Source organism: Balaenoptera physalus (assembly GCF_965194825.1).
Source record: "Balaenoptera physalus genome assembly, chromosome: 16".
NCBI lineage: Eukaryota > Metazoa > Chordata > Mammalia > Artiodactyla > Balaenopteridae > Balaenoptera > Balaenoptera physalus.
In genome coordinates this window covers 27,998,720-28,026,315 of record NC_138898.1, presented here as the reverse complement: position 1 = coordinate 28,026,315, position 27,596 = coordinate 27,998,720, and the positions used below count along the sequence as shown (strand labels likewise).

General features: G+C 40.1%; 1 protein-coding gene and 1 long non-coding RNA gene across 4 annotated transcripts in view; one reads left to right on the top strand and one right to left on the bottom strand.

The window, feature by feature from the left end:
- LOC309646200 overlaps positions 1 to 6,203 on the bottom strand; it is a 42,257-nt gene extending 36,054 nt beyond the window's left edge. The window contains exon 1 of the long non-coding RNA XR_014255212.1: positions 6,014 to 6,203. This is a non-coding gene — a long non-coding RNA (uncharacterized lncRNA). The remainder of the gene's footprint in view (positions 1 to 6,013) is intronic.
- A 72-nt stretch (positions 6,204 to 6,275) lies between these two features.
- The window catches only part of CSNK2A1 (casein kinase 2 alpha 1), a 52,573-nt gene continuing 31,252 nt past the window's right edge, over positions 6,276 to 27,596 (top strand). Inside the window, exons 1-2 of one of the 3 annotated variants that reach the window (XM_082432223.1) lie at positions 6,311 to 6,422; positions 8,624 to 8,879. The gene's annotated coding sequence lies outside the window, so the exon portion shown is untranslated. Of the gene's footprint in view, positions 6,423 to 8,623; positions 8,880 to 27,596 lie in introns of all 3 variants that reach the window. The other 2 variants (XM_082432224.1, XM_082432222.1) reach the window with 2 other exon arrangements.

Below are 27,596 nucleotides of genomic sequence, written 5' to 3'. Positions count from 1 at the left end.
GGGGAATCTCCCTGATGTCATATTCAGCTCAGTTACCCTATCTACTGGCTGTTCCTTAAACCCACCAGGCATGCGTCCACTTTATGGTCTTTGCCCACCTTCTGCTTGGAACAATCTTCTCCCATATACCCTCATGACTCCCTGCCTCACCTCTTCCAGGTGTTTCTTCAAGAATCACCTCCCCAGCAAGGCTTTCATTGACCACCTATTTGAATTTACACCACAGCATCCCCTTCTCCCTTCCCTGCTTCATTTTCCTCCATAGCGCTCATCACCATCTGACAGAGCATATATCTCTCCACATGTCAGATGTGACACCATCTGACACATCTCTCCACAAAACATGAGACCCGTGAGAACAGGGACTGTTTTGTTCACAGTTGCACCCCCAATAATAATCACTCACATTGATTGTACCCTTGCTATATGTCAGCATATTTTTAAGGGCTTTACTGTATCACTTATTTAATCCTAACAAGGACCCTATGAGATGGGTATATCATAATAATAATGTTACATAACAAACCACCCCAAATGTCTGTGCCTTACAGCAGCAAATATTGATTTCTCCCTCTCCCTCTCCCAAACCATTTGGGGTTTGGCTGATCTTGCCTGGGTTCTGCTGGGTTTGGCTACTCCATGTGTCTCTCATTCTTCTGGACCAGCCTGTTTGAAGTTGGGGATTTGGATGGAAGCTATTGCTTCCCTAAATTGACACAGAGCACTCTCTACCTACCTCTTTAGCTTCCTGACATTCAAAAGAGATAGAGTTCATGATAAAAAATACAATTTAAAATTTAATACAGGGAATTCCCTAGCAGTCCAGTGGTTTGGACTCTGCGCTCTCACTGCCAGGGGCCCAGGTTCGATCCCTGGTTGGGGAACTAAGATCCTGCAAGCCATGTGGTGCAGCTGGCCAAAATAATAATAATAATAATACAAACTAAACACTAAACTACAAAACTATTTTTATCCCAGACTTTGCTATGGCAACTTTGATGGGAACTCTGTTTCAAAAGACAGAATGCACTAATGACAACCCCATCCTTAAGGCAGAGGTGGAAATTCCAAGGGGGCAATTGAAAACATGAGAGATCTCTTAAGGCCTCGGCTGAACTTGCACATTGTCGCTTTCATCCACATTCCACTGGCCAAAGCAAATCACATGGCCGTATCTAATATCAACGGAGTAGGGAGTATCAATCAGTCCTGACTGCGGGAGAGACTGAGTCATTGAATAGTAATCTAATTTGCTGCAAGATAGGTCATGCTGCACCCCAATGTTCACAGTGGCACTATTTACAATAGCCAAGAAATGGAAGCAGCCTAACACTTAGGCAGCCTAACACTTAGGCTTCTTCCATTTCTTGGCTATTGTAAATAGTATGTATGTGTGTGTGTGTATGTATATATATATATATATATATATATATATATACATACACACACACACACACAAAATGGAATATTACTCCGCCATAAAAGAAGAATGAAATATTGCCATTTGAAGCAACATGAATGGACCTAGAGATTATCATACTAACTGAAGTAAGTTAGAGAAAGATAAATATTATATGATATCACTTATATGTGGAAACTAAAAAATAAAACAAATGAACTTATTTACAAAACAGAAACAGATCCACAGACATAGAAAATAAACTTATGGTTATCAAAGGAGAACGGGGGAGGGATAAATTAGGAGTATGGGATTAACAGATGCACACTACCATATATAAAATAGATAAACAACAGGGATTTACCGTATAGCACAGGGAACTATATTCAGTATCATATCCTCTCCCCTTTCTTTCTTCCTTCTCTTTCTTTTTCTCTCTCTCCCTCTCTCTTTCTTTTTCTTAACAGGTAAGGAAACTAAGGCTCAGAGAGGTCAAACACAATAACTTCTCCAAGGTTATACTGCTAGTAAATGACAGAGCTGGAATCCAACCAAGTTGGAGTCAACTTTACACATGCCATATACACAAGGCCAAGAGGTTTGGACTTTCTCTGAAGGTGATGCAATGCCACTGAAAACTCTTGAGCAAGAAAGGTACATGGTGGTTAATAAACTTTCCTCCAGTAGCAGTGTGCAGAGCACATGGGAGGGGGAGAAAGGAGGGGCCCCCTACGGTAGTCACAAAACTTCAGGCCAGAATTGAAAAGGGGCTGGGCTGGGGTAGTGTCAAAAAGAAAAAAAAAAACAAAACAGTAAATGTAAAAACCAAATAGACAGAAGTGAGAGACAAGTTGAAGAACATTTTAAAAATGCTTTTTTCTTTGTTCAGTGTTGAAATAAAAATTCATGTGTGTTGCAAAAAGAAAAAATCAAACAAAAAATTCACACAGTGCAGGCAGAAGTGTTTAAAATTCTCTCCTCTTCCTGTCTCCTGGGATAAGCTCCATTAAGAGTTTGTGGGGCCTTCACTGGTGGTCCAGTGGCTAAGACTCCATACTCCCGGGTTCGATCCCTGGTCAGGGAACTAGATTCCCACATGCCACAACTAAGAGTTCACGTGTCGCAACTAAAGATCCTACGCACCGCAACTAAGACCTGATGCAGCCAAATAAATAAATAAATATTTTTTTAAAAAAAGTTTGTGGTAAATCCTTCCTGAACTTTGTCTAAAACTATATAATACATATACATATACCCATTTTAAAGTGTTTTTAAAATGTGTTCTCACCAAACTTTTGTTTTGTCTCTTGCTTTTTCTCACAGCTTTCCATGTCCAGAAATTAAATGATCCTCATCACTTTTAACAGCTTTGCCACTTACTAGCTGTGTGACCTTGCACACACGGTTTAACCTCTCTGAGACTTGGTGTGCTTAATCTGTAGATGGGGATAAACATGTAACTGTCACATAGGGCTATTGTGAGGATTAAACGAGTTAACACACGTAAAGCATCTTGTATAGTGTCTGACACATACTAAGTGCTCTCCCTGTTAATAGCACCATGTGTCGCTGTACCATAACTTACTTAACCAGTTCTGTACCCATGGTCACTTAGCATGCGATGTTGTTTACAAAGATGGCCACAATGATCCCCCCACCCCCACACATGACTCTTTGCAATATGACTTTGATGTTTTTTCCATCAAGAGATGGAGTCTATTTCTAGTCTCCTTGAATCTGAGCTGGCCATGTGACAGGCTTTGATCAATAAAATGCAGTGAAAGTGATGCTACAGCTCTTCCGAGCCTAGGCCTCAAGAGGCCTTGCTGCTTTCGTTCTTTTCCTTTCAGACGCCATCATGAGGAAGCCTGAGCTAGCTTGCTGAAGAAGCCACATGGAGAAGAACCTAGGCACTCAAGCCAGAAGGCCCAGCCACCTGCCAGACCTGTGAATGAGGCCATATAGGACCAGTGAGCTTGCCGACTTGGTAACTGACTGCAAATATAGAAGTAAGCCTCGGCAAGGCCATGTACAGCAGAAAAGAGCTGTCTCAGCTGAGACATGTCCAAGTTGCCAATCCACACAAACATAACCAAAAATTTATTGTCGTTTTAAACCACTCTGTTCTGGGGTGATTTGTTGAGCAACAATAGAAAGCTGATATGCTGAGGCTCTTCTTACGCAGTGCCTATGGCCCTGGTTGGAATGCAAGCTCCATCTCCTGTATGTGACCTTGGGCATGTCCTGTAATCTGACTGAACCTCAGTTTCCTGGTCTGTACAGTGGGATACTTTTAGTTCCTACCTCATCGGGCTGATGTGAGGATTAAATGAGATGATGAACATTCAATGTGTGGCACAGGACAAGTACTGTGAACATCTTAACAGTGGTTGTGGCTGTTGTTATTGTTGTTTGAAGGAAGTCTAGCCTGAGAGTTGTGCTATGGGGGTCAGGAAGTTAGTATTAAAGATAACTGAGCTGGTCTTTGGAGGCTCCATAACTAGTGAACACTGGAGACTGATAGCTTTTTGGAACCAGAGACCTATACCAGGCTAGCCTGAGAAATGGCAGGGGTTGGGTCTCAACCGTGTCCTACAAAGTGCAAAGGGTTGTATGTCTGTGCCTGGGTGAGCCCTCTGAATGATGTCAGGGACGGAGGCTGGAATTGGGTAGAAGAATGAAGAACTGAGGCTGTAGGAGGGGCCGAGATCACAGGAAAGGTGTGAGGGATAAGTCTTGGGACTTATCCCCACTCTTTTCAGATGAAATTCCAGACTCCTAATCATGGCCTGAATGCCTTGGCCACCTCTCCCACCATATTTCCTACCCTTCTTCCCTTCACTCACAGTGCTTCAGCCCCCCTGGCCTCCTTCCTCAAACTTATCAAGCTCTTTCCTGCCTCAGGACCTTTGTTCTTACTGTTTTTTCTCAGAGGGATCTTCTGAACCACTCAAGCTAAAGTTCTCCCCTCTTTCATTCTTTTTCACAGCTACTTATATTTTTCCTTCACAGTACTTATTCATTTTTTTATCTATGCATTATTTATCACTTTAGAAGGTGAATTTCATGAGACACTGGTATCTATCTTGCTCATGCCACATCCCCAGCGTCTAGCACACTGTCTGGCTCATGGCAAGTGATCAACAGCTGTGAAGTGAATAAATGTGAATAAAGATAGGGGAAAAGGAGCCACAGGAGCTGAAAAGACATTATCCAAAAGCTAAGTGAAGGCCTCATTTCCTGGAAGACGGCCTCACAGAAACCTTGGAATCATCTTGTCTAACCTTCTCAGTCCACAAGTGGGGAAACCAAGACCCATAATGGAGAAATAACCAGCCTGTGGGCACCCAGAGAGCCATTTCTGTGGACTCTCAGCCCATTGGGGTCAAATGACACAGACCTGTCTGACAGATGAGGCTCAGAAAAGGTCATGGACACCTCTCTGAGACCACCACTATATGTCTGCAGCTGCCACCACCCCATCCCACAGGGGAGGAGATTGTCTCTCTGGGAGCAGAGGTGCCAGTCAACTGATGAACTGTGAAAGGAGGGCTGGAGAGGGTGGGGAGGCCCATCCTGGATAGCAGTTATTCTGAGGCAGCTCAGGGATAAAAGCAGGTACCAAAATAACCCAACCTTCTAACAACTTGTTCCAGACCTCACACCTCTGCCCTACCAGAGGGGAGGCTAACACTTGAATTCCTCTCAGTAACACACACACAAGCTTTTAGCAGGGCCTGCAGGGAACAGGGTGGTCATCAGACTCAGCCCTGTCCACTGGGGGCTCACAGTCTGATGGAACAGGCAGGCTAGGGACCAGTAAGGTTGCTGAGTGATGGTGCCTAGGTCTGAGGGAACTAAAGGTAGGGAAGATCCCGAGAGGAAAGGATTAGCCCGCTGGACATACAGAAGTTAGCCAGTCCAGGAGGTGACAGTAACAGAAGTAACTGCCAGTGCAAAGAGAGGAAGGCTGACAAGTTCCAAGAATAGTCTGCAGTTTTAGTGGGTGGGAGCATCATGAAATTGAAATGAGAGGGGCAGAAGAGGCGGCTTGGGGGCGAAGGGAGTGTCCAAATTATGCAGGAACTTGGATGTCAAGAGAAGAGCTTGCGCTATCCTTGGTGCACAAAGGAAAGACTTGGGAGGTTTTTAACCAAGAGGACGTCATGATCAGTTTTGCAAGATAAAAACTGCCCTATAGCTGCCCTGGAGCCGTTGCCCAGGCAAGCGGGGTGGAGGGAGGCAGATCGAAGGGAGAAAACAGTTTATTCTGGATGGGCAGCTCTGCAAAGGGCTCCTGTAAGAGGCATGAATTGGGTCTCAGTCTCTAGAGTGCTACTACCGTCACTTCCTCGACTGCTGCGCCACACCACTCCCGGGGTCCAACTTTCGTTCACTTGTTCCGGAACTCGAAGTTTGAGCAGAAAAAAACGTGCTGCTGGAACCCCAACCCTAGACGAGGGGCCGGAGCAGCAGACTTCAACTCCCAAAACGCTTCGCTCTCCAGCTCTGAAGGTCGCGCATGCTTCTTTCCAAGAAAGGCGGGCCGGCTTGCCGACTTTTAGAACTCGCCAGCTGGGTGAAGTGCGGGAAACCTAGGGACCACCACCTTACCTTGGGTCAAACCAATTATACACTTAGTGGGAGATTCGTGTTCTCTCTCTCGTCAGTTCGTACAGGTACTGAAATAAAATGCGCTTAATTATTGCAAGTCTCCTTATTATGCTTTACGTTGAGAACTTGTTCCATTTTTGCGCCCCAGTCCGGAACTGAACTCCTAGGGATACAATGACACATCCCAGCATGGCGCCGCACTCTGCGAGATTCCGCTGGGGGAGGAGTCGGAAGCGGTCCCGCCCCGCCTCCTGGTCGGAGGGGGGTTTCCGCTTCCGGCAGCGGCGGCTGCAGCCTCGCTCTGGTCCCTGCGGCTGGCGGCCGAGCCGTGTGTCTCCTCCGCCGCCGCCGCCATATTGTCTCTGTGAAGAGGGGAGAGCGGCCGCTGCCGCTGCAGCTTCCACCACAGGTACCGTGGGAGCCGCCAGGCGAGGTCGTTGGGGGGTGCGGGTGGGCCCAGGATGGGGCAGCGGGGCGCGGCCGCCTCTAACGCTTCCAGCAGACTCCCGAGCGGCCCTTCGCCTTCCCCTGCCCCCCCCCCCCCGAAACACACACTAGCCGAGGATCCTGCAGCCCATCGGGGAGGCCCTGGGCCACCCCCCAGGGTGGGGAGTGAGGCTTGGGGGCAGAGGCTGATAGGAGGGTGGGAACTGGCTCTCGAGAGTCCGGCTTGTTGCGGGGGAGAGGGCTGGGCTGGGGCGGGGACTAGGGGGCAAGTTGGAGGAGGGGGTCGCCAGAGGGGGAAGGGAGCTGGAGGGGTGGGGCCGCCGGGGGGGATGCTGGGGGAGGGTGCCTAGGGGAGTGGTGCCCGCAGTGTAGGCTGGGGTTGACCCTCCCGCGGAGCAGAGCAGCTGTAGTGGGGGCCTTCTAAGGTCCCTCTAGGCGAAATTGGGCTTCCCACCTGCACACTGGGGTGCAAGGTGAAGGGGACCCGGGGAGAGGTCGGTGAGGATAAAGGGGAAGGGACCATGAAGTGGGGCAGAACGGGTGGAGTTGGAGTTAAGGGTTAGTTGGGAGCTTGGATGGAAGAGGAGAGGTATGTAGAATGAAAGGTTGGCTAAGAGTGTGCATGTTAGTTTGTGACCTTTGAAGAGTAGGACTTTTGTTTTTGTTTGTCGGTTGTTTATATTTTTGCAGCGTTGGAACATTTCTAGCCTTGGCAAGTGATGGGTGGAGCTTATGTAGTTTGTTTTTGGGAAGGAAGGGTCAGGAGAAGTTGCTTCTTGGCTGTTGCTATTGTGGGAAGGAAAGAGTTCTGGAAAGGAGGTAGCAAATTAATTGAGGAAGACCTGATTACCTTTCAGCTGCTAAATTCTATTGAGAAGTGGGCGTGAGGAGAGGAAATGAAAAGAAAGCTAGAAAGGGAAGATTTTTCTAAGAGTTGGAAGACCCCATTCCATCTAAGGAGTGGCATTAAATATCTGGATTATCAAATATAAGTGCCACTGTTATTTAGCTGTGTGACCTAACTTCTGTAAACCTCAGTTTTCCTATCTGTAAAATGGGGGTGATTATATTTCCTAGATGGTAAGTTGATGGTGAGGAGTAAATAAGATAATTTGTGTCAAGTGCTTACCACAGTGCCTGGTAGGTAGTAAGTGCTCCATAGACCTTACCTGTCACTTTTATTAAAGGGACTAGCTGGTATATATGGGGTTCCTTCAATCTAGGTAAAGTTTAGGGTCAATAATCTGACAATAGGCAAGGCTTCAGAAAATTATATTTGTAGTTGTTGAGGTGTTTTTCTTTTGTTGTAAGTCAGTTGGCTTAACTGGCTTGGTGGACCTTGAGCTGAAAGACCAGGACCAATAGTAGTTCTGCCTCTTGTCGTTTTTAAAAGTTCACCAGCAGTTTTACCTGGGCAGTTGTATCCTTCTGTGACTTTGAAATACTTGCCTTTCATTTGCTATTGGGGGAGGGTGTATGACTTGAAGAAAGAATGAAAATATTTGAAGTTTGCTTAGATTGGTTTATCAGCTGATTACAAAATTAGGTCACCCTGGGGTAACTTTTGTTTAAATGCAAAAACCAAACATGCCTAGTTATATCCTGTTATGTAGAATACAGTAGAGAAGAGGAGCACACATTTAAGGGGGAGCAATAGGTTAGTCTCTACCTAATGGGTTAATTGCCTAGCTGTTTGGGAATGAAACAAGTAGCTTCTTTTTTACAGTGTATTTTTGGTTCTGTTGCCTAGCCACACTCTTCCAGGGTGAGAGTCCTTGATTTTACCATTGTCTCTGTCTCTGAACATATAGCTTTACTTCACATACTCTTTAGGAGAAAGGAGAAGTTTTCTTTGGTAACTAAGTTTAAAACTTTACATACGATTTGGGTTTGTAGTAGGCAGAATGACCACCACCACCACCCCCAAGATGTCCAAACTCTAATTCCCCGAATCTGTAAATATGTTACTTGGTAAAAGGGACTTTGCAGATGTAGTTAAATATCTTAAAATAGGAAGATTATCCTGGATTTAGTGGGTAGGCCCAATCTAATCACATGAGCCCTTAAAAGCAGAGAACTTTCTCTAGCTGGGAGTCGAGAGAGATGGGGCAGAAGGGGAAATCAGAATCGAATCATGAGAGGGACTCCATTTGCTGTTGCTAGAGGGGGCCACATGGAAAGCATGAGAAGGAATGCGGGGAGCCTCTAGTAGCAAAGACCAGCCCCGGCTGACAGCCAGCAAGGAAATGGAGACCTCAGTCCTACAACCACGAGGAACTGAATTTGGCCAACAACCTGAATGAGCTTGAAAGTGGATTATTCCCCAGTTTCCAGCAAGGATAACACCTTGATTTTGGCCTTGTGAGACCCTAAGCAGAAGACCTAGCCAAGCCCACCCAACTTCTGACCTACAGAAACTGTGAGACAATAAATTTCTATTGTTTTAAAGCCACTACGTTTGTGGTTTTGTTATGGCAGCAATAGAACACTAGTGTAGATTTTGGTACCAAGAGTGGGGTACCGTTACCTAAAAATGTGAAAGCGGCAGTAGAAGAGGCCAGCAAGTTTTTGAGGAGCATAATAGAAAAGACCTAGAACAGATCGTTAGTAGAAGTAGTGAGGGCTGAGGTGGAAGTGAGGTGTGCATTGGAAACTGGAGGAAAGAGGATCTTTGTTACATAGTGGCAAATAAGCTTAGAATTGTGTCCTGTGGTCAGGTGGAAAAGAAAACTTATAAGTGATGAACTTGGATATTTAGCTGAGATTTCCAAGCAAAGTATTGAAGGTACAGCCTGGTTTATTTGTGGGGTGTGAGCCTCAGTGAGCTCATGTGAAATTCATGTGAAGCCCACTAGGTTCTTGAGCGTTTTATACTAGCAAAAACAGTGCCAGCTTGGATTGAAAAACACAAAGTAGTAAATTAAAGAGAGCGCTCAACCCACCCCTCCCCACCCCCACCCCCACCCCCAGTTTTACTGGTAGAAGCAGGCTGGTAAAAAAACTACTTAGATGTGAATGTGTTCCTTTTCATTAAAAAAGAAGAATGACTCAGAGGGTGGAACCAAGAGCCCAAAGAGGTGGAGTCTAAGGCCGCAGAAGAGTTTTCCCTGGCTTTGAAATGGAATGGAGCTTGCCCACATTTTGAAACTGCTTTGGACCGATGGATCTGCTTTTTCTTATATTTTCCCTACTTTCTTTTATATTTTCCCTGTTTGAACTAGAATGTCTATAAGTTGCCTTATGCTGGTCTCACCGTTGTATGTTGGGAACAGATAACTTTTTTTTTTTTCCCCAGGAATTGTGCTCCACGGGTTGCACTTAATGTATTATAACCAGAGCTTCATCCACGTTTGATTTAGATGGTGAGATTTGGGAGTTTTGAATTGATGAGCTTTAGATGAGATTTTTGGACTTTGAGTTGATGCTTTAATGGAATGAGACCTTAGGATAGAATGGATATATTTGCATTTGGGAGAGATATGAGTCTTTGGAGCCCATAGGGTGGACTGTGTTAGGTAGAATGACCCCCCAAAGATATATGTGCCCTAACCTCTGGAATCTGAATTTGTTACTGTTTTGTGGCAAAAGGGACTTTGCAGATGTAACTGTGGTTTAAGGATCCTAAGATAGGAATATTATCCTGGATTTTCTGGGTAGGTCCAATCTATGCACATGAAAGCAGAGAACTTTATCCATCTGGAGTTAGATTTGAAGCAGGAGAGGGACTCACCCTGCCATTACTGGAGGGGACCACGTGGAAAGCACAAGAAGGAATGCTGGCAGCCCCGGCTGACAGCCGGCAAGGAAATGGGGACCTCAGCCCTACAGCCGCAAGGAACCACATTCAGCCAACAATCTGAATGAGCTTGAAAGCAGATTCCCCACCCCAGAATTTCCACCAAGGAACACAGCCCTATAGACACCTTGATTTTTGGCCTTGCAGGACCATAAGTAGAGGGTCCAGCCAAGCCTACCTCACGTCTAGCCTATAGAAACTGTAAGACAATAAATTGTGTTGTTCTATGTTTGCGGTAGTTTGTTACAGCAGCAGTAGAAAACTAATTAGAAAATTTAAAAATTTTAAGAAAAAGAAAACTAATTAGAGGGGTTTTGCTGATTTTATTTAAGAATCTTTGGGGGATTATTTTCTAGAGAACAAAGGCAGCAAAGATTATTCTGTAGTGATTTGGTTCTGGAAGACTTCACAGAATAATGGTGTTGAGTGGAACCTAGGCCTCTTCCCTAGATGTTTAAGCATCCTGTTACTGTCATTAGATGCAGTTTGAAGGGGCTAAATGACCAGCTCAGTAAAACGTAGATTCTAGAGCTCTAGGCCATTCTGGTAGAATTTCTATAAATTGATAATTCTTCCATGCCTATAATAAACGTCTTGGATAATTCCTTCATTCATTTCTATCGGCTGAATAAGGCATTGAGTTTATTTGACAACCCTTTATAGACTTAATTCCTATTTTTTAGAAGAGATGGAAATGAGTGATTGTTTTTTATGAATGGATAGCCACTACTATATACAGTAGTCTGTCTGGTCTTTCATACCTCCCACCCCAACCCAAAGTTGTTGTAAGGTCTTTTCTCCCTGTCATTGTCAATTTGAGGTTAATAAGATTTGGGTGTATAACTAAATCACTTTGCTCTACACCTGAAACTATTACAATATTGTAAATCAACTATACTTCAATTTCTAAAAAAGCCAATACAGTTTAAAAAAAAAAAAAGAAAGTTTGGGGATCATAATTGCAGAATAGAGTTCTAGCTTTTAAGAAAGCCTTTTTTGTTGTTGTTTATCTGTATGTTATTGATGAGATTCATAAAATGTGGACTCTCAACTTTAGTGAAGGGAACTTCAGAGGATGGAGGAAATAAGACAGTTTCTCTTTGAGTTAGTTACCTGAATAGAAGGATGATTACAGAATTAGAGCATTTCAGGGTACGAAGGACTTTTGTGATAATCTGTTTGACTTTTATGTTTAGAGTAAAAGAAATTGGGCCACATGAAGGTTAAGTGACTAAACCAAGTATCTCAGCCCTACAGCTGGCCTAGAATCCTGGTCCAGGCAATGGGGATTCATGGCTTTTAAACTATATTCCCTGTGTACCCCTGCCTTGTCCTTTTTTTAGATTTTACCTTAGGTTATCTCTCTGTGCCTCAGTTTCCTCATGAGGGTCGTTGTGAAGATTAGTTGAGATAATGCATGTAACACATTTAGCATAGTACCTAACACAGTTAAGTGCCCAAAAGATGTTCACTGTTATAACATTTATGATAATTGTTTTGACAACTGTATGACAGCTTTTACATAAATATTACAGTACAATTTGTACAAGTTTAGAAACTGAGAATGATATGATTTGGCATTGGATTAGGTAAGGACTTAGCGTTTTAAGGTAATGCTTGTGATACTTGGTTTAAAATGAGAAACTGGATTTGATCCTTGGTCTATCACAATTCATTGGGTGACTTGGGCCAAGTTTGTTTCACAGGGGTGTTAGTGTGTTCATACACCTAAATTTCTTTGAACTCCTAAGATGGATAATTTCAAAAGTAGTACTATATCATTTAGTTGTTTCTTATTAGAGAGAAATCTAAGCCAGCTAGCTTTTCAAATGAAGAAATTCCTCTAGGATTATTAAGAAAAGGAACTGCTGTCATTTGTCATTGTAACAAATATTTACATTGGGTTATAGACAACTGGTAGTTTTTTTTAAATGTTTGGTATGGTCCAGGGTAGATTGCAGCTGACCAATTTGTTGACCAAACTTTTTTTCCTTCACATTATAGAAATCAAGGACTGAGTCTTTTTAAAAGTTTAAAGTGAAAGAATTAACAGTATCATACTAGGAGTGAGATTTCACTGGTTTCTCCAAATTCTGTGTCTTTCAGCCTTAGACATAAGAAATGTACTTAGCAACGGTTACTGTGGTGGGCAAGCTTTTTTTACATTAATGATGATAGTGTTTTCTTGCATAGAAAATATGTGTCATCTGAAGTGAGGGTTTTAGGGTTAAATTCCAGGGTACACTTAGAATAATGTTTTATAATTTTATGTGTCACATCTTAAATGCCTTTATATTGGCCCCTTTTTTCTTTTCATACTTTCTGGTCTTGTGGATTTTCTGACAGATTTTTGTTAGCTGAAACATTTTAATCTGCTTGGAAAAGTGAACACTTGAAATTTTTCTGAAGTTATGACTAATGCACTAATGGGCATTTCTCAATTTAGCTAGCTCATTAATATTATATAATTTTTAAGAAAGCAACCTTGTTAAAAATGAATGTGTAAATTATTTTCCTAAAAATTTAATCATGTCATATCAGAAACTACAAACTAGCCATTTGGCTTTGTTGAATTTATAACCAGTTTTAAACAATGTTACTCTTTCAACAAGCCCTGAGTTCTTGCTACATTTCAGGTAGGTGCTGTGCTGAGGCTAAATTATCCCTGACATCAAATTTAGCCCTGAGGCTGAATTATCCCTGACACTGTAAATTTGTCCAGTGACATTTTGTAATAATGCATCATTCCATAACTTAGTAGCTTTCTGGAGTGTTTTCTTATGAAAACTCCTTTGGCTTTGTATCTTGGGTATAGTTTCTGAAACAGCCGCAGAAATTTGGTGGGCAGTGGATTGAGAATTTCTCATTCTGAATGGAATTCTTTAACAGATTACTGGGAGGACTGGGGGAAGGAGGCAGCAGGATAGTTGGAAAGAGCTCCAGCTTTGGAGTGAGACAGACCAAGTTTGGGTTAAGTAACCAAGGTTACTTAACTTACTCTTAAGCCTGGATTTTGTCATTTCTGCAGTTAGGATAACAACTACCTTGGGCACAACTTATTTATTAGCCTTCTGTTTCTTCATCTGTAAAATGGGGGTCATTACTTACCTCAGAATATTCTTGTGAGGATTAATAGCTAAAGTGCCAGCTAATGTTATCTCAGGGTAACTCTGAGGATTAAAGGGGATAATTTATAAAATGCCAGGTGCCTTTCCTTTCCCTGTCAGTGAAGACAGTGTGTTCATTGCCAGTGCTGCTACTCTTTACTCTATTTTCATTTTTTCTGCCAGGAGTTCTTATTTTTCAGTGAGGCCTTTTGACCTGTACTTCTGTTTCTGGTGTGGCCTGCTGGGTGGGTGAGCTACTGAATTGCTGCTGCTTAGGGGTGGGTCAGTATGTAACTCATGCCCAGTGTAGATTGCCTCAGTACTCACCTTCAGTGTGCATTGCCAAAGTGGTTATCTGGTCTTAGTGAATCTAGGGTTCTCTTGCTTCCAGATAGAGAAGTGAATCTTCCCATCGCAGACTTGGGGAAAGTTCAACCTTTGCTCACCTATAGACTTGTGAACCTGGGATCAGAGGTCTTATTCCCAGTGGTTCTTTGATCACAGTTTGGGAATTAACTTCTGTATTGTGTGTTTGGAGGAGAACTTTTTCCTGCATTAACATGTTCTCTGTGTCTTGCTGTCTCAGATAATCCACTAACTTGCTTTCTTTGCTCTGTGTTCTTAAATCATACCTACACTCCTTAGGCAGAGCAGGAACCTGTCTTTATCAGTACTTTACAGTACTCTGTATTTATGACTCTATAGAATGAATACAAATAGCCATCTGCCTTGGGAGTTGTTCTTCCATCTTTTCAAACCTAATTTTGTATGCCACTGTGACCTGGTGGCCAGCCCATTCAGATAGGAGAATAATGAAGACTCCAGATTGTCGAAACTCATACCCCTCACCCCTCACCTTGCCTCCAGATTTAAAGCAATCCATTTCATTGTCATATTACAAAGGTAAGCTGTTGTTGAATCAGTGTGCAGAATTGGGGAAATAGTGTTGAATTAGTGAAAATAACCTATTTAGGCTTTGAAACCTAACATTTGACTTGGGTTCAAATCTGGCCTCTGCCACTTAGTATCCTTGTGACTTTTGGCAGGTTATTTAACCTCTGAATCTATGTTTATTTCTAAAAAGAGAATCTACATCTCATACCATATCTGGTTTATAAGAGGCATTCAAATGATAGTTACTACATACATAGATGGATTCTACTTTAGATTACTCTAGGTCGCAGATGAATCTTTTTTTTTCCAGAGGGTTGTGGCCAGTGGAATAAAGTTTCAGATTGTGACTTTATTTCGCTCGTGTTGCCTGGTAAAAAGATACACAAATGATAGCTTCTTTGCCCATCCTTTATTATATTTTGTATTATTGGAGACTACTGTACTTCAAACTTACCTCAAGTGTTTGAGATATAACTGTGTTAATTCGAATCAAACTGCTTGGGTTTTTTTGTTTTTTGTGTTTATTGAAGTGTAGTTGATTTACAGTGTTTCAGGTGTACAGTAAAGTGATTCAGAAATATCTATATAATATATATTATTTATATATATATAATTTTTTTTCATATTCTTTACCATGCTTAGGTTTTCTTATAATTCTTCCCTTCACTGGAAGACCTCCCACTGTTGCTATGTTATTTATGTAACACTGACACTTTGATTCCTTTTCTGGCTTAAAGGTGGAGAAATGAAATTCACACAGAAGGCCCAAATGCTAATGTTTTTTTTGTGATTCCATACTTGCTGGTTTGTTTTATGGAAATGCTTGAGTGTATTGTCTTTAAAGCAAGAATCCTGTAAGTTTTGCAGATGGGAATAAAAATAAGGCCCAGTGATATATTAAGATTATAATGTCTTGAAAATCCTGCAGGGTTATGCAAGCAGTAACTTGATAACTTCATGAAGTTATCAGGTGTTATTGTGAATATTTATATTCTGAATTCAGACCCTTAACAGGGCCCGAAAAAACTTATACTGTTGGCTTTGAATAGGTAGTTTTCTTGCTTATTCAGTGTGCACTTGGAGTCTTGGGATTTGAGGGTTGGAGTGGGTATGGGTAACTGTCAAGGAGCTAATTGTTAACGTTTTTGGCCTGTGTATTTTTCCCCAATTAAAAAAAAAACATTATTTATATGGCGTTAGTTTGATAAAGTAGAGGAAAAAAAGATAGCTTCATTTAATCTTACATTCATTTTCCCCACTAATATATTTTCTTTTAGTTTATTTCAAGCTATAGGGTTTGGAGGTTTAGGTTGTTTTTTTGTTTTCTTGTGCCAGTGATCTCCAAATAGATGGTCTCCCAGAAGAAATGGTAGTATATTAGTGAACTATACTTGAAAACTGCAAAAGATGATTGCTTATCTCTTGAAATAAAGGGGAGCTATGAAATAATAATAATAGTTTTCTCAGCCTACTTGCATGGATTTTGACTATTGAGCTTACGATCTCTTTGGGTTAATTAAATCAGAATTTTTCAGCCGATGGACTATATCAGGGAGAGTTACAGAAGTGCTGAGATTCTGGTCCCCTCAGCCTTCTGGCCATCTGTGCAGGGTACAGGGCCTCCAAGCCAATGATCTTAGGTCCAAAGGTCTTGATCATTTATCCAAGTCTGCCATATAAATATTTTCTCTTTGTGTTTTGACTTTTTAAAAGCTGTAAGCCCTAATTCAGAAAGTTCAGTAATTGAGTATCTTAACAGTTTTAAGACTCTAGGGGATTCCAATCTTAAAGTAGTCTTGGCTTTAAGTTTAGAAAAAACCATTTTAAAGTCTCTGACCCTCAAGCAATTCTTTTTCCATGTATATTTCAGGGGATATACTTTATTTTTTAATTTATTTTATTTATTTATTTTTGGCTGTGTTGGGTCTTCACTGCTGTGCGTGGGCTTTCCCTAGTTGCGGCGAGCGGGGGCTACTCTTTGTTGCGGTGCACAGGCTTCTCACTGTGGTGGCTTCTCTTGTTGTGGCGCACGGGCTCTAGGCACATGGGCTTCAGTAGTTGCAGCACGTGGGCTTCAGTAGTTGTGGCTCGCAGGCTCTAGAGCGCAGGCTCAGTAGTTGTGGCTGGCGCACGGGCTTGGTTGCTCTGCGGCATGTGGGATCTTCCCGGACCAGGGCTCCAACCCGTGTCCCCTGCATTGGCAGGTGGACTCTTAACCACTGTGCCACCAGAGAAGCCCTCAGGGGATATACTTTAAAGTGTAAGATTAAACGATTAAAGTTTGGACACTTGTAAAGAAATTCAATTTCTTATTTTCTTAAGCAGTAATGGAAGGCAAAACTGAAGTTCCCTTGTGTAAAACTGGTGTCCTCACCTGACTCTGAATGCCACTGTATCTTTTCTGAAGCTGACATTTTGTTAATCATTCATCAAGCATGGGTCTCATGCTGGAACATAAATTGAAGCCTAGGATACATTGTCTTCCTCTTCCTTCAGGAAAAAATGGGTTATGCGTAACTTGAGAAATTTAATTGTTTAGTATTTATGTAAATTATCAGGTTAATTTTTTTTTTTTTTTTTTTTTTTTTTTTTTGCTGCTCGCCTTGAGGGATCTTAGTTCCCCGACCAGGGAGCGAACCCGTGCCCCCTGCAGTGGAAGCACGGAGTCCTAACCACTGGACCGCCAGGGAATTCCCATCAAGTTAACCTTTTAAAATTGATATTTTGCAATGTGAAAAATGTACCTTTCCTTTTGTCTAATTCAGCAATTCTTAGTTTTCCTGGGGTTTACAGATTTCACTGAGCCTGTAATGAAAGCTCCTGATCTTTTCTTCAAAAAAATGTACCTGCACAGTGCTACTTTGTATATACTTTAGGGAGTTAATGGACCTCTGATCTCATTGATAAACTCCATTTTCAAATAATTTGTATGGTCCAAATAACAGTTTCCCCTTTTTATTATTTTTAATACAGCAACACTTGCATGACTTACTTGTCCCAGTATTTTTTTTTAATTGAAGTGTAGTTGATTTACAATGCTGTGCCAATCTCTGCTGTACAGCAAAGTGACTCAGTTATACACATACATACATTCTTTTTTAAATATTCTTTTCCATTATGGTTTATCCCAGGAGATTGGATATAGTTGCCTGTGCTATACAGTAGGACCTTGTTGTTTATCCATTCTAAATGAATAGGTTGTGTCTACCAACCCCAAATTCCCAGTCCATTCCTCTCCCCTTCCCCCCGGCAACTACAAGTCTGATCTCTATGTCTGTGAGTCTGTTTCTGTTTTGTAGGTAGGTTCATTTGCACCATATTTTAGATGCCACATATAAGTGATATTATATGGTATTTGTCTTTCCTCTTTCTGACTTACTGCACTTACTATGATAACTGCACTCTAGTTGCATCCATGTTGCTGCAAATGGCATTATTTTGTCATTTTTTTATGGCTGAGTAGTATTTCATTGTATATATGTACTACATCTTCTTTATCCAATTACCTGTCAATGGACATTTAGGTTGTTTCCATGTTTTGGCTATTGTGAATCGTGCTGCTGTGAAAATAGGGGTACATGTGTCTTTTTGAATTATAATTTTGTCCCAGTATATGCCCAGGAGTGGGACTGCTAGATCATTCTATTTTTAGTTTTCTGAGGAAACTCCATACTGTTCTCCATAGTGGGTGTACCACCTTACATTCCTACCAACAGTGTAGGAGGGTTCCCTTTTCTCCAGACCTTCTCTAGCATTTGTTATTTGTAGACTTTTTAACGATGGCCATTCTGACTGATGTGAGATGGTACCTCATTGTAGTTTTGATTTGCATTTCTCTAATAATTAGTGATTTTGAGCATCTTTTCATGTGCCTCCTGGCCATCTGTATGTCGTCTTTGGAGAAATGTCTGTTAAGGTCTTCTGCCCATTTATTGGTTGTTTTTGTTATTGAGTTGTATGAGCTGTTTGTATATTTTAGAAATTAAGCCCTTGTCGGTTGCATCATTTGCAAATATTTTCTCCTAGACTGTAAGGTGTCTTTTCGTTATTGTTTTTTGTTTGTTTGTTTGTTTGTGGTTTCCTTTGCTGTGTAAAAGCTTGTAAGTTTGATTAGATACCATTTGTTTATTTTTGTTTTTATTTCTATTGCCTTAGGAGACTGACCTAAGAAAACATTGGTACGACTTATGTCAGAGGGTTTTGCCTATGCTCTCTTCTAGGAGTTTTATGGTGTCATGTCTTAGTCTTTAAGCCATTTTGAGTTTATTTTTGTGTATGGTGTGAGGGTGTGTTCTAACTTCAGTGGTTTACATGCAGCTGTCCAGCTTTCCCAGCACCACTTGCTGAAGAGACTGTCTTTTTCCCATTTTATATTCTTGCCTCCTTTGTCAGAGATTAATTTACTGTAGGTGTGTTGATTTATTTCTGGGCTCTCTGTTCTCTTCCACTGATCTGTGTATCTGTTTTTATACCGATAGGACACTGTTTTGATTACTGTAGCTTTGTAGTATTGTCTGAGGTCTGGGAGAGTTATACCTCCTGCTTTGTTTTTGTTCCTCAGGTGTCACAGTATTCTTTCAGCAAATATTTCTGAACGGTATTCTATGTCAGCTTCTGTGGTACACTCCTCAGGATACAAAGGCACTATTCTCTACTTTTGGAGCTTTGTTTAGCTAGGGCAACAGATGTGTAAACAGTACAGTGACACTGCTAGATGGAAAAGGTAAGCAAAGTGTGCTGTTGGAGTACAGAGGAGGGGTCTTGATCATTAGAAAATTTCTGTAAATCTATGGTTAGGTCTGTATTTCTTAATTGGCAAAAAGCATACTGCAAAGTACTCCAAGGTATTTTTTGTTAAGTTCTAATTGGACTAGTAATGGAAACTAAATCAAGGAGCAAATGGTGTTAAGTTGAGAGCTTAAACCAGCTTGCTGTTGCATCTGATAATGCTGAATGTCTTCTTTGCCCATATTTTTCCCCATTACCTTTTTTAAATATATCATTTTAAATTTACTTATATATTTATAAATTTATATATTTAGTATAGAGCAGGGATTGCTAACTGAAATACCTGCAGGAGTCAAGTCAGTAAGATAAATGTATAGAGTTGTCCAGGTTTACCTGTGACATCTTCCAGTGGGTTGATTTTAGAGCCCATTGTTGGATAATCACCGTTAGCAGATCCAAGTGATTTTGTCACTGCAGGAATGCAGAATCATTGTTACCAGAAAGACAGATCTTTCTCCTTCCTTCTTAAGAGAAACTGAAGGTTGATTTGTTTTTTAGTGTTGGCAACCAAGTCACACTTAGAAATATTTATTATGAAAATCTTTAACAAATAATTCAACTTAATATCTGATTCACTTTTTAAAAACACTGTGGAAAACTTGCACATGAATGTTCATAGCAGCATTATTCATAATGGCCATAAAGTGGAAACAAATGTCCATCAGCTGATGAATGGATGAACAAAATGTGGTATATCTTTACAGTGGATTCAGCCATAGAAAGGAATGAACTACTGTAAAGCTACGTCATGGATGAACCTTGAAAACATGCTAAACGAAAGAAGCCAGATACACAGAGATACATATTGTGTGATTCTGTTTTTATGAAGTGTCCAGGATAGGCAAATCTATAGAGACAGAAAGCAGATTCGTGGTTCTTAAGAGGTGAGGGGGTATTAGGAGTGACTGCTATGGGATATTCATTTTCTTTGGAGGTGAAGGTAATGTTCTGGAATCATATGGTAGTGATGGTTGCATGCTACAGACATACTAAAAACCACTGAATTGTACACTTTAAAATGATGGATGTGATGTTGTGTGGATTTTATCTGTTTTAAAAATTGGAAGAAAAAATACTGTGTGAGCCAAATAGGACATATATGTTTGCTATAAAGCAGAACGAATAGGCTGTGAATCTAGACAGAATATTTTAAAATCACCGCCTCATTATGACACTGTAAAAATTGCTCAGATTCACCTTCTGTAAAATGGGAAAGGTATTACCTAGGTCTTAGACTTGTTAGGTTTAAAAGTGATAAATATAAATCCCAAGGAGTAGTATAGGCATAGGCGTTCACATTTCTTTAGAATTGGAAGCTGGAAAATGTTTGCTGCCCTCTGTTCCAGCCTATTATCTGTTGTTGGCAAGTCTAGGACAACCCACCCTATTAATTATTGCTTATTGATCACCTGCAGGGAGTATCTCCTGGGTAACCTATCTCCATGATAGTAAAGGAGAGAGAGGGAGAAGATATTACGCCTTATATTCTGCAGTTTCCTCACTGTAATCAGATAGGTCATATTTGGTCCTAGTGGCTCCAGTGTTCCTGTTAAATCCAAGGTTCACATTTTTCAGTAATAGAGTACTGAACTGTTTCTGTAGCTCTATCAAGGATTGTATGGCACTGTGCTCATCACCTGGGTAAAATGCATGGCCTCATAAAAGCTTGTGGTTCCAAAGAAACATCTCTCACACACGCTGACTGGCTTCACATCTCATTGGGAAGTGATAGTATGACTGTTATGTGATAAAATTTACATGCAAGACCAAAGAGCATCTTTAAAATTGGCTGCACGTCAAATATCCATTATACCTGTACAGCCAAACTGCTTTTCTCAGTTCTGAACAGGAGCAGGTCTGTATGCAAGGAAATATGATTTTTGCCAAAATATTGTCTATTACTGTCTTAATATCAGTTCATCAAACATTTATGGAACATATCAACATGCTTAGGCACTGTGATAAACACAGGGTATATACCAAGAGAAATAAATCATGGTTCAGGTCCTTGAATTGATAGTTTAATGAGTGAGAAGTATGTAAACAAAACACATGTGATAATGTAATGAGTATATGGGGGTGCTTTGGCCCCATAGAGGAAGTATTTTGGTTCATTTTGGAGAGTTGTGGAAGGCTTCATTGTGGACGTAAAAGTTGCTGATTCTTGAAGGGTGAGTAGGATTTCCCCTAGCAAGCTGTATTGTGGAGGGCATAAATTATAATGGCACAGAAAAGGCGGGGGGAGCATGTTCAGTACTCATTTGCTTAACATTTTTTAAAGTTTTAAACTTTTTACAAAGTGTTATGGAAATACTAAGCTGTGCAGTAGGAAGACATTAGGACAGAATGGAGGTTGAAAACTGATAGCCAGTTACAATACTGATTGAAATGGAAATGGCTAGATATTCAGGATTTTCATTTCTTCTTGTATCAGTTTTCCTAAGTCTTTTTCCTCTAAGTATTTCAGATATGTTCTTCATGTTATCCTATGTTTTAGGATACAGCATATGATAGGATTTTCCCCCTTTTTTAATTTTATTTTTTAAATCAGTATACAGTAAAATTGATTCCTTTTTGTGTGTACAGTTCTATAAATTTTGACACACGAAGAGTCAAGTAACCACCATCAAAACAAGGGGACAGAGCAATTATATCATCTCCCTCATATTACCCAGCCTCCCACCCCTATTCTCTGGCAACCACTGTTCTGTTCTCAGTTACTATAGTTTTATCTTTTCACGAATGTTATATAAATGGAATCAAGCAATATATAATATTTTGAAACTGGCTTCTTTCACTCAGTATTGCTTTTGAGATTCATCAAAGCTGTGTGTATCAGTGGTTAGTTCCTTTTTATTGTTGAGTAGAATTCCATTGTTTGGATGGACCACAGTTTGCTTATCCATTTAAGATTCTTTGGTGATTATGAACAGAGCTGCTGTAAATCTGCATGTATAGGTGTTTATGGACATAGTGAGTGGGGCTTCTGGGTTACGTGAAAATTTTTAACTTCCTAAGAAATTGCCAAACTGTTTCCAGAAGGGCTTTGTTATACTATTTTGCATTCCTACTAGCAATGTAAGATCTCTCTAGCACCTAGTATTGTCAATATTTAACTTTTAATTTGAAATAATTTCAGATTTAGAGAAGAGTTGCAAAGATAGAATCCTCATATACCCTTCACCCAGCTTCCCCTTATGTTAACGTATCACATAACCATGACACTTTTAATAAACTTTTAATAATAAACTAAGAAATTAACACTGATACAGTACTATTAACTAAACTGTGGACTTACTTGGATTTTACCAGTTATGTCCTTTTTCTGTTCCAGGATCCAGTCCAAGATACCAAATTACATTTAGTTGTTTTGTCTCCTCTAGTCTGTGACAGTTTCTCAGTCTTTCCTTGATTTTCAAAACTTTGACAGTTTTGGAGAAGACTGGTGAGATTTGTAGAATGTCCTTCAATTTAGGTTCTAATCTTTTTCTAATCTCTAATCATGATTAGATTATGGTTATGGCTTTTTGAGAATGCCACAGGTGATGTGCTCTTCTCATTACATATTTAGGGTATATGATACTAACATAACCTATCTTTAGTGATGTTTAGATAGTGTCTACCAGGTTTCTGCACCGTAGAGTTGCTATTTCTCCCTTTCCATACTTATTCATTAGAAGGGCTTTCCTAAGTCCAACCCATCTTCAAGAGAAGGAACATTAAGCTCCACCTCCTCAAGGGAGGCATATCAAATAATTTGTGGACATATGTTAAACCATCGTAGTAGTTAGTGAGTATCCTGGAGGAGATACTTAGAGGCTATGCAAATATCCTGTTCTCTTAAAAGTTTTACTAACCAATTTTAGCATCAGTCAGTGGATCTTGCCTGCGGCAATTACTGTGCTGATCTAATGGTAATTTTCTATTTCTTTTTTTCTTTCTACATGTGTAAGTTGAATTCTTGTGTAAGGAAGATTTTTTTAATTTATTAAATCATTTATTTATATAGTGTGGACTCATGGATGTTTATTTTATTCTTTGGGGTTACCACCTAATACTGTCATTATATTTTATTCAAATTGTTCAAGCTTTTGCACTTGGAACTCTTTCAGGTTGGCTCCCATGTCCCTTTGACTACAAGATTTGCCAGGCTATCTTATATTTTCCCTGCCTCGATCCTAGAATCAGCCATTTTTCTAAAGAGCCCTCCTTCCTTTTATTGGAGAAAGGTATTGAGAAACCAAGGTTTGGACACTAGTTATTCTTGTTGCTACTCATTGACACTACTTCTAGGTGCTTTTAGTGGACAGAGCTAGGAATTTGCATCCAGAAATGTCCACTGTTCGTGGTGCACAGTTCTATGGGTTCTAACAATACTTAGAGTAATAAATCCACCTCTGCAGTATTAAACAGAACAGTTGCAATTCCATGTGTCAATCACTTATGTTCTGTCTTCATAGTTTTGCCTTTTTCAGTATGTCATATAAATGGAAACATACAATATCTAGCTTTTTAGATCTGGCTCCTTAACAAAATATATTTAAGATTCATCCATGTTGTTGTACAAATCAATAGCTTGTTTCCCATTGTGTGACTATACCACCATTTATCCATTCACCTGTTGGACATCTTGGTTGTTTCCATTTTTTTGCGATTATGAATAAAGCTGCTGTCAACATTTGCATACAGGTTTTTGTGTGAACATAGATTTTCAGTTCACTTGAGTAAATACTTAGGAGTGGGAATGCTGAGTTGTATGGTGTTTATTTAACTTTATAATCAGTGGCCAGATTTTTCCAAGATTGCTATAGCATGTTGCATTTTCATCAAGAATGAATTAGTTTCTGTTGCTCCAAATTAGTTTCTGTTACATCCTCACCAGCTTTTGGTGTCATCAATTTTTTTTTTTTTTTTTTTAGCTATTTTAATAACTGTAGTGGATCTCATTTTAATTTGATCTTTTGTGAAGTGTCTGTTCAGATCTTTTGCTTGTTTTTTAATTGGAGTGTTTTCTTATTGTTGAGTTCTTTGTATTTCATACACGCAAGTCCTTTATCAGGTATGTGATTTGCAAATATATTCTATCTGTGGCATTTTTTTCATTCTGTTCACAGTGTCTTTTACAGAGCAGAAATGTTTTAGTGTTGATGAGGTCCAAATTTTCAGGTTTTACTTTGAAGGATTGTGCTTTTGGTGCCATGTAAAGAACTCTGCCTAATCTCGAATCACAAGATTTTCTTATAAAGGTTTGATCATTTTACATTTAGATCCACAATCCATTATGAGTTGTTTTTTTTATAAGGTGTGAGGTTTAGATTGAAGGTCGTGATTTTGTATATGGATGTCCAAGTTTCCCAAGACTATTTACAGAAAAGATTATCCTTTCTTCATTGAACTGCTTTTCCACCTTTGTCAAAAATCATTTGGCCATGTTTGTGTGGGTCTATTTCTATACCTCATTCTGTTCTGTTGATTTATGTTTTATCCCTTTGCTAATGACACAGTTTTAAAAACTGTAAGCTTTGCAATAAATAACTTAAAATTAGATCGTATGATTCCTTTAGCTTTATTTTTCTTTTTCAAGACTGGTTTGGTTATTCTGGTTCATTTGGATTTCTTTTTTAATCCAGTCTGACAGTCTTTTGTCTTTTACCAGAATGATTTATTTCATTTATATTTAATATAATTAATCATATTTGTGTAACTTTTTTCTCTGTTTCTTATGTTCTGGGTTTTTTTCTTCTTTTTTCTTACCTTTTTTGGATTCTTCTTATTCCATTCCCCCCCACCACCAATCTTTCTAGTTTGGAAATATATGGTATTTTTGTTCTATCAGTAAGATACCATCGTAAATATTGTAACTTGGAGCCATAACTTATCAAAGATTTTTTTTGAACTTTTCCATAAATTTTGGTCTTCATTTTCTCTTTCAATTCAAACCTTCCAAATGGGATTATTGTTCCTTATTTTCTTCCTTTAGAGATATTTACTGGATGTAGAATTTTAATGTGGTGGGTTTTTTCCATCAGCACACTATAGGTATTAAACTGTCTTGGCTTCATTGTTGCTTTTGGAGAAAACTGTTCTAATGTTGCTTCTTTGAATGCAGTCTGTCTTTTCTGCTTGCTTTTCAAATTTCTCTTAATCTTCGGTTTTTCTTCTGTTTTATTGCATGATTAGTTGTGATTTCTTTTTATTGATCTTGTTTGGTATTTGTTGGCTTCTGGAATGTGATTGTGTCTAATTGCTTCTGGGACTTTCTCAACTGTTAACCTCTTCAGCTATTGCCTCTGCCCTGTTCCATTTTCTCCTTTTCTTCTAGTTCCAATTAAAAGTATATCAAACCACTTCACGGTATTATTCTTCTCTTATTTTTTCATAGTTTTGGCCTTTCTGCTACACTGTGGATAATTTGTAACCTGTTTTCCAGTTCCTTAGTTTTCTCTTCATCCTTTTAAATCTACTTTTTTTTTTTTTTGGCCCCACCACGCAGCTTGTGGGATCTTAGTTCCCTGACCAGGGATTGAACCAGCACCCTCGACATCGAGAGCATGGAGTCCTAACCACTGGACCACCAGAGACTTCCCTGAATCTACTGTTAAATCAGTCCATTTCAGTTAACTTCTTATTTCTGAAAGTTCTGTTTTGTTCTTCCGTGTTTTGAAATCTGCTGTTACTTTTTAAGTATCCTGTTCCCTGCAGATATTCTGAAACTTATTTCTGTAAGCATAGTCAACATAGTTGTTAAGTCTCTGTGGGTTTTTTTCTGTTGTCTGTTCTTTTTCTGCCAGTCTAACCATTGGAGTCTTTAACACCTAGTTATCTTTTTTTTTTTTTAAGAAATTCACGTTCTTTTATTTATTTATTTATTTATTTATGACTGTGTTGAGTCTTCGTTTCTGTGCGAGGGCTTTCTCTAGTTGCAGCGAGCGGGGGCCACTCTTCATCGCGGTGCGCGGGCCTCTCACCATCGTGGCCTCTCTTGTTGCGGAGCACGGGCCCAGTCGCTCCGTGGCATGTGGGATCTTCCCAGACCAGGGCTCGAACCCGTGTCCCCTGCATTGGCAGGCAGATTCTCAACCACTGCGCCACCAGGGAAGCCCTGCTAGTTACCTTTGATTACAAGTTGGATGTTGTATATGAAAAATTATGTGTAGGATTCATTTGAAGCCCACAGCAAGGTATTTTTCCCCACAGCGAGCTTGTTCATGTCAGGTATCTGTGGACATTACTGGTCCAGGGACCACCTTAAAACAAGCTTCAGATCAAACATTCCCTCTATAGGGCTATAGTTCTTCCCTGGATCTTCTACTCCCTGTTCACTCCCACCCTAAGATTGTAACTCTCTCAAGTCTCGGCTTATTATGATGAGGGCCTCGTCTTTATCCTCCCTCCCTCCCTTCTTTCCTACCTTCAGTTTATTTACTTATCTATTTATTTATTATGAGGAGGGACTCCTCACCTTGTGAGAGCTCTGGGCTTTGGTTTCTGTCAGAACAAAATTCTAATTTCAGGGATCAACAAAGACGCTTTGGGCTTCCTTGCTTGCTTACCTCTCTGGGTTCTCATTTTCTCTCCACTTTTGGCTATATGCTTGTTGGTCTTATTTAAGAATGTGAGAGAGAGATGGGTGTGTGTGTGTGTGTGTGTGTGTGTGTGTGTGTGTGTGTGTGTGTTTAATCCATTCTCTTTGGTTCTCAGTAGGAGAGTTGACCTAAATAACCTAGCCCCCCATTACTGAAGACAGGAAAGTTACCTGCAAAAATCTTGATTTCTCACTTTGAAAACTGAGAAACAATCACACTTTCAGGGATTGTCTACAAACTCTAGCTACTTGTCCTTTCTAGGCATTTTGCTTTGTGATCTCTGCAGTAGAACTGATTTGTTAGAGGAGTGGAGAAAGGAAGAGAATGAGATCTAAAGTGCAGTGGTTGTGAATTAATCATTGTTTCGGGGGAGAGGGCCACATATAGTAACAGTTGAGTAGAGTGCACTAGTGTTTTCCAACGTAGATTGGAAAAGATTAAAAGGTTGTTGATCTGATGTGCTTCTTACAGAGGATAACAGGGTGTGCCAGCTTTTGGTCATTTTGGGATACAAAGTTATAGGTCTTTAAAATTCCTAACTTAAAGAATTGTGCTTTACAATTTCTTGTATTGGTGTTTCTCATCTGAATAATTCCTGTGCATCCTTCAAAACTGAGCTTAGATGTTATTTCTTCCCTGACTGCCTTTCCCCAAACACTGAGGTACTCCATAAATATTTATTGAATGGATGATAATGGGTTGGTGGGTGACTTAAGTTCCCTTCAATTCCTGCAGAGCACCCTGACTTAATTCTTTCAAGCACTGATCAGAGATTTTAATGGTCTGTTTTCTTTGTTGGAGGGCAGAATTACTTTCTCTTTATTCTCCTGGGCCTAGAGAAAGGATCCCTTCCTGGCAATCAAGCATGTTTCCTGGTACATAATAAGTATTAGATAAATGCTTAATGAATGAACATTCTGCTCTTGATTTTGAAAGGAGGAGATAATTGGAAATTAAGGGCAACT